We start from the raw sequence: 16,512 nt of genomic DNA on the forward strand, positions 1-16,512 counted from the left end.
AAAGAGACAAGGTATTATAATAATGATAAAAGGGTTGATTCAGCCAGAGGATATAACAATTGTAAATATATATGCACCCAACACTGGAGCACCCAGATATATAAAGCAAATATTATTAGAGCTTAAGAGAGAGATGACACCCATAGAATAATAGCTGAAGACCTCAACACCTCGCTTTAACATTGGACAGATCATCCAGACAGAAAATCAACAAAGAATCATTGGACTTAATCTGCACTATAGACCAAATGGACCTAATAGATATTTACAGAACATTTCATCCAATGGCTGCAGAATACATATTTTTCTCCTGAACATATGGATCATCCTCAAGGATAGACCATACTTTAGGTCACAAAACAAGTCTTAAAAAATTTTTAAAAGTGAAATTATATCAAATATTTTATACCACAATGAAATAAAACTAGAAGTCCATACAATATTAATTTTGGAAACTACACAAACACATGGAAATTAAACAATATGCTTCCAAATGATCAGTTGGTCAGTGAAGAAATTAAGAAGGAAATTAAAAAATTTCTTGAAGGCTGGGCAACATACTGAGGCCTCACCTCTACTAAAATAAAATAAATTAGGTGGGCATGCTGGTTTGTTCCTGCAGTCCCAGCTACTTGGGAAGCTGGGGAGGGAGGATTACTTGAGCTCAGGAGAGTGAGACTGCAGTGAACCGTGATCTTGCTACTCACTGCATTCCAGCATGGGCAAGATCCTGTCTCAATTTTTTTTTTCCTTGAAGAAATGATAATGCTAACTGAGCATACAAAAACCTATGGGATACAGTGAAAGCAGTACTAAGAGGAAGTTTATAGCTGTAAGCACCCACATCAAAAAAGTAGAAAAATGTCAAATAAACAACCTCAGTATGCATCTTAAAGAATGAAAAATGCAAGAGAAAACCAAACCCTAAAAGTAGAAGAAAAAAAAAATAAAGATCAGAGCAGAAATAAATGAAATTGAAATGAAAAAAACAATAGAAAATGTCAATGAAGTGAACAGTTGGTTTTTTAAAAAGATAAACAAAGTTGACAAACCTTTAGCCAGACTGAGAAAAAGAGAGAGAAGACCCAAATACATACATTCAGAGAAGAAAAAGAAGGTATTACAACTAATACCACAGAAATTCAAAGAATCATTAGAAGCTACTATGAACAACTATATGCCAATGAAATGGAAAATCTAAAAGAAATGGATAAATTTCTAGACACACACAACCTACCAATATTGAACCAGGAAGAAATCCAAAATCTGAACAAAACGGTAACAAGTGATGAGATTGAAGCTGTAATAAATGTCTCCTAGCAAAGAAAAGTCCAGGATCCAGTGGCTTCACTGCTGAATTTTACGAAATATTTAAAGAAGAACTAATACCAATACTACTCAAACTATCCTAAAAATATAGAGGAGGAGGGAATATTTCCAAATTCACTTATGAGGCCAGTGTTACTACGATACCAAAACCAAACACACAACCAAAAAAGGAAACCTACAAGCCAATATCTTTATGAACATTAATGCAAAAATCCTCAGCAAAATACCAGCAAACTGAATTCAACAACACATTAAAAAAGATCGTTCATCATGACCAAATGGGATTTATTACAGGGATCCAAGGATGGTTCAACATATACAAATCAATCAATGTGATGCATCAAATCAACAGAATGAAGGACAAAAATCACATGATCATTTCAATTCATGCTGAAAAAGCATTTGATAAAATTCAGCATCTCTTCATGATAAAAACCCTAAAAAAACTGGTTATAGAAGAACATACTTCAACACAATAAAAGCTATATATGACAGACCCACAACTAATATTATACTAATTGGGGAAAAAATTAAAAGCTTTTCCTCTAAAACCTGGAACAAGAAAAGGGTGCCTACTGTTACCATTGTTATTCAACACTGGAAGTCCTAACTAGAACAATCAGACAAGAAAAAGATATAAAGGGCATCCAAATTGGAAAGCAAGAAGTCAAATTATCCTTGTTTGTAGATGATATGATCTTAATAGTTGGAAAAACCTAAAGACTCCACCAAAAACTATTAGAATTGATAAACAAATTTAGGAAAGTTTCAGGACACAAAATCAACATACAAAAATCAGTAGCATTTCTATATGCCAACAGCAAACATTCTGAAAAAGAAATCAAGAAAATAATCTCATTTACAATAGCTGCAAATGAAATGAAATACCTAAGAATAAACTTAACCAAAGAAGTTAAGGATTTCTACAATAAAAACTACAAAACATTGACGTGAAGAGGACCCATAAAAATTGGAAAGATATTCCATATTCATGAATTGGAAGAATCAATATTATGAAAATGTCCATACTACCTAAAGCAATCTACAGATTTAGTGCAATCCCTATGAAATTACCAATGACAGTCCTCATAAAAATAGAAAAAAATCATTCTAAAATTTATGTGGAACCATAAAAGACCCAGAATAGCCAAAGCCATCCTGAGCAAAAAAAAAAAAAAAAACTGGATGAATCACATTACCTGGCTTCAAATTATATTACATAGCAACCCAAACAACATAATACTAACTTAGTAGCAGACATACAGACCAATAGAACAGGATAGAGAAAAAAAAAGAACCCAGAAATAAGTCCATTCATCTACACTGAACTCATTTTCAACAAAGGTACCAAGAACATACATTGGGGAAAAGACAGTCTCTTCAATAAATGGTGCTGGAAAAACTGAATATCCTTATGCAGAAGAATTAAACTAGACCCCTATTTCTCACCACATAAAAAATCAAATCAAAATGGATTAACGATTTAAATCTTTTTTTTTTTTTTTTTTTTTTGAGATGGAGTCTCACTCTGTCGCCCAGGGTGGAGTGCAGTGGCGCGATCTCGGCTCACTGAAACTTCCACCTCTGGGTTCAAGTGATTCTCCTGCCTCAGCCTCCCAAGTAGATGAATCACAGGCGCCTGCCACCATGCCTGGCTAATTTTTTTTGTATTTTTAGTAGAGATGGTGTTTCACCATGTTGGCCAGGCCGGTCTCAAACTCCTGACCACAAATGATCCACCTGCCTTGGTCTCCCAAAGTGCTGGGATTACAGGCATGAGCCACCGTGCCCGGCCTAAAGACTTAAATCTAAGGCCTCAAACTATAAAACCACTAAAAGAAAACATTGAGGAAAGTCTCCAGGACATTGGTCTGAGCAAAGATTTTTTGAGTAATACTCCCCAAATACAGGCAACTAAAGCACAATTGGGCAAGTGGGATCACATCAAGTTGAAAAGCTTCTGCACAGCAAAGGAAAGAATAAAGTGAAGAGAAAAGACACAGAATAGGAAAAAAAATTGCAAACTACTCATTGTTCCAGGAATTAATAACCAGAATATATAAGGAGCTCAAACAACTGTATAGGGAAAAAAATCTATTAATTCTGTTAAAAATAGACAAAACATCTAAATAGACATTTCTCAAAAGAAGACATACAAATGGCAAACAGGTATATAAAAAGGTGCTCAATATCTTTAATCATCAGAGAAATGAAAAGCAAAACTATAATGAGATATCATTTCACCCCAGTTACAATGGCTTTTATCCAAGACAGGTAACAATGAATGCTGATGAGGACATGGAGAAAAAGGAACCCTCGTACACTGTTGGTAGGGGTGAAAATTAACATAGCCACTATGGAGAACAGTTTGGAGGTTCCTCAGAAAACTAAAAATAAAATACTATATGATCAAGCAATTTCACTACTACCTATATACACAGAAGAAAGCAAATATATTGAAGAGATATCTGCACTCTCATGTTTATTGAAGCACTATTCACAATAGCCAAGATTTGGAAGCAACCTAAGTGTCCATCAATAGATAAGCAGATAAAGAAAATGAGGCACATACACAATGGAGTACTATTCAGCCATAATGAAGAATAAGATCCTGTCATTTGCAGCAACATGAATAGAACTGGAGGACATTATGTTAAGTGAATGAATCCAGGCACAGAAAGACAAATTTTGCATGTTTCCATTGATTTGTGGGAGCTAAAAATTAAAATATTTGAACTCATGGAGATAGATTGATGGTTACCAGAGGCTGGGAAGGATAATGTGTATGGTGGGGGTAGCGGGGATGGTTAATGGGTACAAAAATATAGTTAGAATTAATAAGGTCTAGTATTTGATAGCACAGAAGGGTGATTAAAGTCCACAATAATTTATTGTACATTTTTAAATCACTAAAGGAGAGTATAATTGGAATGATTATAATACAAGGAAATGATAGATGATTGAGGGGATAAGTACCCCATTTATCCTGATGTGATTATTACATATTGTATGCCTATATCAAAATATCTCACATATCACATAAGTATATAGACTTACTATGTACCCATGAAAATTGAAAATTAAAAAAAAATTTAAGTAAATGTGAGAAAAAAATTACATGAATGTCTTCTTTTGAGAAGTGTCTGTTCATATCCTTTATCCACTTTTTAATGGGGTTTTTTTTTCTTGAAAATTTGTTTAAGTTCCTTGCAGATTCTGGATTTAGAACTTTGTGAGATGGATAGATTACAAAAATTTTCTCCCACTCTGTAGGTTGCCTGTTCATTCTGATAGTTTCTTTTGCTGTGCAGAAGCTCTTTAGTTTAATTAGATCCCATTTGTCAATTTTTGCTTTTGTTGCAATTGCTTTGGGTGATTTCATCATGAAATCTTTGCCCATTCTTTTGTCCTGAATGGCATTGCCTAGATTTTCTTCTAGGGTTTTTAGAAACAAGCTCAACATCACTGATGATTAGAGAAATGCAAATCAAAACCGCAATGAGATACTATCTCATGCCAGTCAGAATGGTGATTATTAAAAAGTCAAGAAATAATAGATGCTGGCAAGGTTGTGGAGAAATGGGAACACTTATACACTGCTGGTGGGAGTGTAAATTAGTTCAACCATTGTGGAAGATGGTGTGGTGATTCCGCAGAGATCTGGAACCGGAAATACCATTTGACTCAGCAGTCTCATTACTGGGTATATAACCAAAGGAATAGAAATCATTCTATTACAAAGATACATGCATGTGTATGTTCATTGCAGCACTATTCACAATTGCAGTGACATGAAATCAATCCAAATGCCCATCAATGATAGACTGGATAAAGAAAATATAGTACATATACACCATGGAATACTATGCAGCCATAAAAAGAACAAGATCATGTCCTTTGCAGGAACTTGGATGGAGCTGGAAGTCATTATCCTCAGCAAACTAATTCAGGAACAGAAAACCAAACACCACATGTTCTTGCTTATATGTGGGAGATAAGCAATGATAACATATGGACACAAGGAAGGGAACAACAAACACTGGGGCCTCTCAAGGGGTGGGGTGGGGGGAGGGAAAGCATTACGAAAAATAGCTAATGGATACTGGGCTTAATACCTAGGTGATGGTTTGACAGGTGCAGCAAACCACCATGTCTCATGTTTACCTATGTAACAATCCTGCACGTCCTGCACAGGTACCCCCAAACTTAAAATTAAAATTAAAATTAAAAAAATAATAACCATGAAACTAGTATTTTAAATGATCTTATACAGCAAATGAAACCTGTGGTCTTGTGTTTTCTGCTTTTGTGTTTTCACTGTCTAATTTAGTTTTCCTTTTTGTGAAGCAACCAGATCCAGGAAAATTTAAAAACACTAACTAAAAGTGGGCCATCTATTTATCCAGGCTATGCTCAGCAATAGCGCTGAGCTGATCATGCACTCAAGCAGCTCTGGAAAAGGGTCTCTGCAGATATGGTCACTCAACAAGAGAAAGCAGTTTGGTCATCCTTTCAGGCTGTAATTATATTCTAGTTCAGTGAGCAGTGGTAATTAATTGTACTTTGTGCTCAATGTTAAAGCAAACAAACAAACACAATGGGGAAGTGCAATGTCGGGTAAATGGCCACAGGCATCCTTGGAATTTAAGCTAGTTTCTTTGAATGGTGTAAAGGAAGTTAATGTCTCACTTTCTCCCAGAATAGAACCAGGTTTTAATAGGCAGCAGACCTTTAACAGCACTTTCACCCCACCCCCAAGGGAGACTTCAAATTTGATAGCTTTTGATAACAAAACAGAAGCTTTACAAAAGAAAGCATTAGCATTGTTTATATTCTCTCAAAACATAAGTTATTTGTACAGACCTATACAAAGCTTCTCCTAGGTAAGCACTTTGGAAAAAAGGCAAATAAATGGAAATAGATGCAGATTTTTTTTTTTTTTTTTTTTTTTTTTTTTTAACTCTAAGGGAGAAGATTGTCAAAGGAGATTTAACCCACACAGTTCCATACTGATGTGGCTAGGAAAAAATGTACAAACCATTGAGGATACACTGAGTGTGGAATCATAGACTAAACGGCCAGAAGAAACTATTTAATTTGTTTTTTGTTTTTTTGTTGTTGTTTTTTGAGACAGGGTCTGACTTTGTCACCCAGGCTGGAGTGCAGTGGCACAGTTACAGCTCACTGCAACCATGACCTTCTGGGCTCAAGCAATCCTCTCACTTCAGCCTCCAGAGTAGCTGGGACTACAGGCGTGTACCACCATGGCTGGCTAATTTTTGTATTTTCTGTAGAGAGGGGTTTCACCATGTTGCCCCAGGCTGATCTTGAACTCCTGGGCTTAAGCAAATCACCCACCTCAGCCTCCCAGAGAGCTGGGATTACAGGCATGAGTCACTGAGCCTGGCCAGAAACTAATTTATCTTTATTTCTTGATGGAGAAACTGAATTCAAGGAATGTATGAGAACCTGCCTAAGGTTAGTCAGTGGCAGAGTTAGGATCTGACTTTTAGCCTGTGAAATTGTGTCAACACTTTCGCTCTTTATACAACATAATAATACCTCACAGGAGGGAATGAGGAGTAATTGTTTTATACTCTAGAAGAGAATTGTTTTATACTCTAGAACAGAATTCAATAGCAGCTAATATTCTGTTCTCTTCAGGATTAAACTTTTTATTTCTTCCTTAATTCCAACATTTTCATGCAGCTAGTAGAAATAGGACTGCAAAGTCTTTTTGTTTTGTTCTTGTTGTTGTGTTGTTTAAAGTAGTCTAGACTGCAACCATTGGGATATTACTGGCATGATTTTTGACACATCTGCATATCAACTCTACCATGTACTTTTTAAAAAAGGTATGTACATGTAAATTTTATTTAAAGACGACATATATTCATGCATAAATAAATAAACCAAAATCATTTGGCATAAACAGAAAATAATCTTAGAAATGAACACAAAATAATGTTACTCTTGCCTACTAAAACCCCTCAGCATAAGGCCTGCCTTTCTTTGTTAAAAGATTAGCAAGTATGAGTAGAGTTGCTAACATAAGTTAGCACCAATCTGAGCCTTTTTTTTTTTTCTTGAGACGGAATTTTTGCTCTTGTTGCCCAGGCTCTCGGCTCACTGCAACCTCCACCTCCTGGGTTCAAGTGATTCTCCTGTCTTGGCCTCCCAAGTAGCTGGGATTACAGGCATGAACCTCCACACCTGCCTAATTTTGTATTTTTAGTAGAGACGGGGTTCCTCCACGTTGGCAAGGCTGGTGTCGAACTCCCAACCTCAGGTGATCCACCCACCTTGGCCTCCCAAAGTGTTGGGATTACAGGCGTGAGCCATCGCACCCAGCCCAATCTGAGCCTTTTGTAGTAATCAGAAAGACTAAAACAATAATGAAAAGGGAATAAAATTCTTACTATGATTAACCGTTATGTAATATCAAGCTTGTGTAACACTTCAAATAATCTTTTTAATCAGTTTGGAGAAAACTACTACAGTTAATGCATTTACCGTCATTAATATCTAAAATCAGGGTCCTTTAGAATCCTGTTATTCTCCAAGAGAACTATAAAAGGCAATACAGCATAGTGGAGGCCCTAGGTATACTCAAATGTACAGCAGCTAAGCTCTCTAACTCGATTTGTTTGGATTCACATCCTGTCTTTACCACCTGATTACCTGTGTGACCATGGGCAACTCATTATTCTCTAACGCTCATTTTCTAAAATGGGGGTTGTTTTCAAGATTTAAAGGTCTAATTGCATATAACAATTTACAGTGTTGAATAAACATTAGTTACTATTTTGTCACTATATTGTACAGTGTTCTGAGTTTTAAGAAACTGTGTATGATGGGCATGGTGGCATGGGCCTGTAGTCCCAGCTGCTACTCGGGAGGCTGAGATGGGAGAATCGCTTGAGCCTGGAAGGTTGAGGCTGCAGTGAGCAGTGATTGTGTCACTGCACTCCAGCTTGGGCAACCAAGCAAGACTCTGTCTCAAAATAAAATAAAATAAAGAAACTGTGCATGAGCTTCCCATGATGGCAGGAAAAGTAAACTACCATTATTTAGAACAAAAACATTTTTAGGCAGCTGACTTTGTGTGAAGGTTAACTTTTCCTCCTCATTTTGGGAGACTCATGTTGCATAAGAGATGCATTCCACTTTGCCCTAGCTCACCTCCAAGCCAAAAATTTTCCGAAAGGGCACACTAAGGAAAGGACGCATAGTTAAATGTTTGCAAAACAATTTGCCACCCACCCTGTTCTGAGTCACCTCTTCAAGTTGGCAACCTTTCAACCAGCTGATGGTGCCACCCAGTATCAGGGGCATGGGTGGACTCCTTAAGGTGGTTTCCCAAGGCATGGTAGCAGCTGCTGGATTTGGTGAGGGGGATAGGTCAAGTAAAATATCTGGTCACAGATTCTAGATTGTTTGGACACTGAAGTAGAAGACTGGCCAGCCGCAGTGGCTCGCGCCTGTAATCCCAGCACTCTGGGAGGCCAAAGCAAGTGGATCACTTGAGGCCAGGAGTTTGAGATCAGCCTGGACAACATGGTAAAACCCCATCTCCACAAAAATACAAAAATTAACCAGGCGTGGTGGTGTGCGTGCACACACACCGCCCCCCCAAACAAAGAATGTAGAAACTTAATAAAAAAAAGAAAGTACAGGACTGAGGGGAGAAGAGATAGAAGGAGCAGGCTAAGCACACATGAGAGAAGAGAACATATGATTAAGTGGACAAAGTAAAACCAAGATAAATAAAAAAGAAAAGAAAGAAGAAGATTCCATGGGACAGCACTCCAGCATAAAGTACAAGATACCCTAAAGGCATTTCTCAGTCTAAACAAGACTACAAAAAGAAGACAGTGATTTAGGGAAGATGGTAAAAAAATGGATGGCACCAAAGTGACAACAATTAAGAGGAAAAATGAGGAAGGTGTTTGATTAAGAAACAAGGCTTTTATAAACATTTCTTTTCATATTTTGTGTAAGTATGTGCTATATATATGTTATGTTCATATCAGTAGCTTTGAAAGCATACTTTTATGTTATCGACATGTCTTTCTGTGAAAAACAACAAGACTGAAAGATTTGATTTTCTTCCGTAAGCCACATTCCTTGACTCCAGTCAAGCCTCCCAGAGTAACAGACAATAAATACCAGTCTTTTCCAAGCCAGTCTAACTCTAAGGTGGTGGCTGTTTAGTTTCTATTAGAAACATTAAGAAAAATAAATTATTTTAGAATCATGGAAAAAGTACTTTCCAACAATCTTGGTGTCACAGATATAAAATTTCTGAATTTGGAAAATATTTAGTGAAAAATATTTATTATAACAGTTGAAATAGTAAAAATCTATTGCTTTCTTGCCACGGAGCTTAAGCAAAGAAAAAAAAATCTATTGCTTTTCTCAATTGCTTAGAAAGCATAACTGAAAGTGGACACACTGAAAAGGCTGGCAGTGGAGATCCTTCAACTTCAGCCTCTGGAGATTATAGTTACTTACCCCATAAATATATATATATATATATATATATATATATATATATATATATATATATCTACTATGTATCCATGAAAGTTAAAAATAAAAAAATTAAAATAAAGATTACAGTTACTATGTAACAACCAGTGCTTTTTTTTTTTTTTTTTTTTTTAAGGGATTTAAGGGATTGCCTCCCACTAAGGAGATAACAATAAATATTAACCAGTGTTGCAGTGAACTGGTTGGCCAAAGATAGCAGGTCTTTTTTTTTTTTTTTTGAGACACTGTCTCACTCTGTGGCCCAGGCTGGAGTGCAGTGGCGCGATCTCAGCTCACTGCAAGCTCCGCCTCCCAGGTTCACGCCATTCTCCTGCCTCAGCCTGCCGAGTAGCTGGGACTACAGGCGCCCGCCACCATGCCCAGCTAACTTTTTGTATTTTTAGTAGAGATGGGGTTTCACCATGTTAGCCAGGATGGTCTTGATCTCCTGACCTCGTGATCTGCCTGCCTCAGCCTCCCAAAGTGCTGGGATTACAGGTGTGAGCCACTTACCTGGCCAAAGATAGCAGGTCTTAACATTGGTTGTGCATAGGAAACAACTGAGGTGCTTTAAAAAAAAAAATACTGACACCTGGCTCCCACTCCCAGAGATTTGGATTTTATTAGGTGAGATGCAGCCTGGGCATCAAGAGTTTTAAAAGCTCCCCAGATTTCTCTAATGTACAACAAAATTTGAGAAACACTAAAACCCTTGCTACTGACCAGTATGGTCCATGGACCGGCAGCATTGCTATTACCTGAGAGCTTTTTACAGATGCAGAATGTCAGGCCTCACCTCGGGCTGATGAATTAGAATCTGGATTTTTCCAAGGTTCCCATGTGGTTTGGTTTATATGTACATTCATGTCTGAGAAGCACGGCACTAAGGAATTCTTGTCACTGATCATTTTTTCTTTCTCTGATGTTAGATAGTAATTCCATAGTTAATAAAAGATGAAAGAAAAATAACTCAACTTTCATTCTCTAAAACGCAGGAAAAAAGTCTTTCATCTGTGACATTCTGTAGCATGATAAAAGGTGATTGATGTGAGATGAGATCCAAATATGTAGGGTTGCCAGATAAAATATAGGATAGTCAATTAAATGTGAATTTCAGATAAGTGATGATTTTTTTATTTTTAGTGAAAGTATGTTCCAAATATTGCACAGGGTAAATGTATACTAAAAAAGTATTCATTGTTGATTTGAAATACAAATTTAACTGGACATCCTGTATTTTTATCTGCTAAATTTGGCAACCCTACATATATTCCCAGGAGCTTCTCTTTGCTCTCTAGGCTCTCCTAGTTGGAAAAAAAAAAAAAAAAAGGAAATGATACCATAAATGGTCAAGTGGCTGCCCCTAAGCTGTCTAGACTGATTGCCTGTAATGTTGTTTCTCATCTAGCCCAGACACAGGACTCTGACTTAGGGAAGCCAGGCTGGTGACTCATCTAAGTGGGAAATTTACTTGCTGACTCAGGAGGACATCGTTCTTGGCAAATTTTTGCCTTAGAATAAACCAAAACGGGAAAAAAAATTATAAGCAAATGTTAAATACAGGAGAATGTATTAAAACACTTTAACTTGAGGCAACAGGCAAATTAATCATATATTTTCTTTCAGTTGATTAAATGAGATTTTTGTTGTTTCCTCTTTTACCATAGCTTATCCTAAAAAGTGATTTTTGATAACAGCAAAAGGTTTTATTTAAATATGAAAATGGTAGAGAGAATAAAGATGGATTGAAGTCAGTTGGGTACAGAGCCTAAAATTCAACGCTCGCTTTAGGAGGAAAGACTGAGGTAGCTGACTTGCCCATGGTGGCACTCAGGGTTTGGCATTTTTCTTAAGAATTAACTGCTGTTTAAGTCCTCTCAGAGGCCACTTTCCAAAAATACATTTTAAATCAGTTTTCTCAATATTCCATGTAGCTTGTGTATACAGTAGCAAATTCTTGGAGCAGAGATGTAGGTGTGGCTTGGGTGGAAGCCCTCCCTTTGCAAGCCTGGTAGAAGAGGAAACTAAATTTACTTAGCCAGTTCTGATTTTTTCATCTTTGAAAAGGTTTTGATGGGAAAAACCTGAAAAAAATTATTGTGGATATGTGCAATTCTGTTGTATTAATAATTTTTTTCTTAAATAAGTCCATAGTTGTTTTTGAGTAGGTCCAAAATGGAAGTTAGATACCAACTCTTTTTTTTTTTTTTTCTTTTGAGCTTCTGAGTCTTTTTGACGGAGGTTGGACCCTTATATTTTATAACTGTTAGCCACGATATTAACAATCCTGGTTTTAGGACTGGAAAGCAAAACAACCTGTTTCTAACAAATACTGACAGAAATTTTCATTTCAAAGCAAAGCCCATAAAAAGCATATCCCAGAAGTTTCATAAACACAACAATCCCTGCAGACATGATGCAGAAGGGACTAAGTATTAAGAACTATGGTGTACAGGAAAAATAAATACAGCCACAAAATGCTTTGTGACTGAATCTATCAAGAAATGAAATCTATTTTTTCTCTGCTTTGAACTTGGTCTGGCCATCTCGCTTGCTCTGACCCAACAAAATGTGGCAGAAATGATGTTGTACAAGCAAGCCTAGGCCTCAGGAAAGCTTGCAGCTTCCACCTTTGCTGTCTTGGAGCATTGCCCTGAGAAGCTGCTTCAGCTGACTGGAGGATGAGAGGTCACAAGAAGAACTGAGATGCTCTGCTGCTAACAGCCAGCAGCATTGCCAGAAACATGTATGAGGCTATTTTGGACCTTCCAGTCTAGCCGTGCCTTTACCAGAATGATGATGCTTGAGTGAGCCCAGGAGATGCCAAAAGAGAAACTGCTAGTGAACCCACACAGAATCATGATAAATAAGAAATCATTGTCTAAAGCTACTGGGGTTGTTGGGGAGGAGTTGCTATGTAGCAATAGGTAACTAAAAAGATGGAATGCTCAAACTTCACTAAGTTTAGTTTCACTAAAACTCCCCCAAAATAAATTCTAAAAAAAAAAACAAACTCAGGTCTCGTCTCCACCCCAGAAATCCTGATTTAGCTAGGCCTGGCAACCCACTTTTTATACAAAGACTCCAGATGGCAGTGGTCCTCAGACCACCTTTTGAGATACACCCCCTAGTAAGATTTTCTTCAGCACAGAGGAGGCTTGAGGTAGGTGGCCACATAGCTGTGCATTACTCCTGCAAATGATGCTGCTGCAGCAAGTGCACATTTGTATCATCGTCACCATACACAGTGTCCCAGGTACCAACAGAGCATTTTTGTTTATATATATCTAATTATAAAATGGAAATTGAAAAGATTACTTCTATTCTTCCTCATTATCTAATATGAATTATTGGAGAGGGGGCTGAGTGGGGGAGCAAAATAGCACACCCCCTGCGGAAACGGGCTTGGTGGAGACTGACTGGAATTGATATGGGTTAAAGTCTTAATATGGGCTACATAGCAAAAATGCAGCTGAGTTGAGGCAGAAGTGGGATAAAAAGCTTGCAGATGTTTTTTGAGCATTATGAAAGGAAGGGAAAGGAGGATAGGGAAGGCAGATGCTCAGGGAGGTTTATTTGAGTGGAGAACAACATAAATTTAGGTGAATATGCTGAAACCACTATAGAAAGATGAAAATGAATCTGTCTGAGGGAAATGACTGAGTCTTTTATTTATTTGTATGTCCTCATCATAGCTGCAGCATAATAGGTGTATCATAAAACAAAGGTGGTGTGAAGTGTTGAAAGCTGTAGTTTTCAGTTCTACTTGACGGTGGTCCTCTGGCAGCATCCGGGTCCTGCTTTTTCTTAGCCTTATATATGTGAATTCTGCTGGTGTGCCATTTGAAGGGTCCCACTGCTAAGAAACGTTTGAAAACCAATGAGTTAAAGCATGAAGGAAATGCTATTTAATTGAAGAGAAAGATTGATTATTAGACAAGTGATATTGACATTTCTGAGATGGCTGCTTTTCAGTGGTAGGTGAAAGATTCAAACTTAATCTTCCTGAGGTTCTCTTTTACCCTTAGGTGGTGAGGAGAACCCAAGAAAACTCTCAATAGTAGCCACTTCCCAAGGACTTTTAGGGAGATCAACTTGCATTTCTTTTGCTACAGTTAAAGTGAAAGAACTTGTGGTGAAAACACACATTTCTAGTATAGTAACAGAACTTCTACTCAGAATTTTTTTTTAAAAGTTATTTGTGAAATTTTAGTTGCTGAAATAAAGAGTAAGATGAAATCATAGATATGTACAGATAGTTGGCATAGTAGATCCGTTCTGACTCTTCTGAGCTTGAACTCACCAAAGAAATATTTTGAACCCTGATACTCACTGAATGAAGATTGTTTTCCCTTTCTCTTGCGAAAACGGTGAAATCAACTGTTATTTGTAGGTAAATCACACAAATATATGTATGTTTTTGTCTAGAATAGAAATTATATATACTGTAGTAAGGGAAAATATATAACATTTCATAATTACCGTGAGAATCCCTTTTGTTTATAAATTATGCCTACTTGTAATTTAATGTATCTGTATTCCTCAGGATTGACTAGGTGGTATTATAGTATCAAATTAACACAGAGATCTTGGCAACTTAATGCAATAAAAGCTGTATTTCACCCTATTGCATGTGAGACACATTTAGTAAAAATATGTAATGCAAACATCAGGCATTTAATTTCATTCCATACACCCAGGCAGCATAAGTATAAAATAATACAAATGATGCTTTCTAGCAAATGAAATTTCTCTAAAAATAATGGTAAGTTTTGTTGTCAAGGCTAAAATAAATTGTTTCCAAATACAGTACCAACCAAGGTGTAGCAAGGTTAAGAAACAGTTTTCAAATCATCACAACCACAGAAGTGGGGTTAACTGAGGAAATGGCTTGTTAGTTGACATAGTTCCCACAATATCTAAAGATAAATGTATAACTTATAATACAGACAAAAAGTTTTAAGCCAACATTGCATTTTGACCACAAAAATATTATGCCAATGATTATATAATTTTCATACTTGGTTTAAAACTAACAAAAACTGATTTAATTAACAGTAGGAAGGGCTAGGGGAATATTTTTCAAGTTTCGTAATTGGGATAACTGATTAATATTGAAATAAAAAATTCAGGGCACATGTGGGAATTCTTTTTCTCCTATATAAGTACCAAGAGTTATATGTGGAAAACTCCTTGAAGACAAGACATGTTACTTATGAGTCTGCAATAGCCAAATGTTGTATTTGTATGACTGGTTACATCTCTATCTTTGTGGAACTGCCCTTCCTCCATCTTAAGTAATAACAACATTCATCAACCACAGTGCTGTGCCACATTCTTCGCATAGGAGTTTGTCACCTGACCTGTGGCCAATCATAATATCTCACTCTCTGAATACAGTGATTGGTTCAGGGGTAAACAATTATTATAAACACAGTCAATATAAATCATTGCCTTGAGTTGAGATACTTATTTGAGAAGAAGGTAGCTTTATCATCTATGGATTGCTAAAGCAGGACCTATAACTGTTTTCCCTGGTCAACTCTACAGCCTGACGCAGTTGGAGAGGGTAAGGCCAACATAAAGAAGAAAGCAGAGCTGGAAAAAGAATTGTGTTGTGTTTGAAGACAGAACCAATGCTGCACTTCTGGGTTATGTGAATCAATCCATTCTCTTTTTCGCTGCAGCTAATATGAATTGGGATATTCTCACTTGTAATTGAGAGTCCTGACAAATACTTCATTTCATTCCTTTTTTTTTTTTTAAAGAGAGAGGGTCTCACTCTGTTGCCCACGCTGGAGTGCAGTGACATGATCGTAGCTCACTGCATCTTCAAACTCTTGGGCTCCTGCTTAAGTCTCCTGAGTAGCTAGGACTACAGGCATGTGCCACCACTCCTGACTAACATTTTTTATTTTTTGTAGAGACTGAGTCTCGCTGTGTTGCCCAGGCTGGTCTTCAGCTCCTGGTCTCTAGCAGTCCACCTGCCTCAGCCTCTTCATTCTTGAAAGTGCTGTAGGATCTACCACAATATGGCATAGCATCTTGTATGTAGCACTGAGTCAGTAAAGGTTTTATAATTCAATAAGCATTGATAAATCTATCTTCTGGCATCCTCAAAAGGTATTGTTGGTGATCATGGCATAATTTTGTCAAAATAATTATCATTATCTACTTGCTTCTCTAACTCAATTACAACAGGAAAAAATTTTCTCTCTCTCTCTCTTTTTTTTTTCTTTTTGGTTAAAAGTTCTGCTTCCTATATGTAACAATGGATTTTCAAAGTATTGGTTAAATTCTTAACTAATGTACCCATGTGAAATACCATTTAAAAATACATATATACATCAAGCTATGTTCAATAACTTTTTTACCTATACATTTTTCATTTTTATATGACTTATTTTTCAAATGTTTGTTATGCCATTTTTGGTAGTCAAGAAAGATTTCCTATTGGAGATCATATGTAAGTAATTGGAAGATTCTCAGACATGTTTATAAAATCTTATTTAACTCATGTTGTTTATGGTGATAATATAATAGAACGATAAATGCCTTTCAAGAGACCTGTATTCTAGTCCCAGTAACACCTTTTATTGATTTTATGACAATGGCCAAGTCCTCTTTGAGGCGTCTTTTTCTCATAACAAT

This window comes from Pongo abelii, chromosome 11, assembly GCF_028885655.2.
Source record: "Pongo abelii isolate AG06213 chromosome 11, NHGRI_mPonAbe1-v2.0_pri, whole genome shotgun sequence".
Lineage (NCBI taxonomy): Eukaryota > Metazoa > Chordata > Mammalia > Primates > Hominidae > Pongo > Pongo abelii.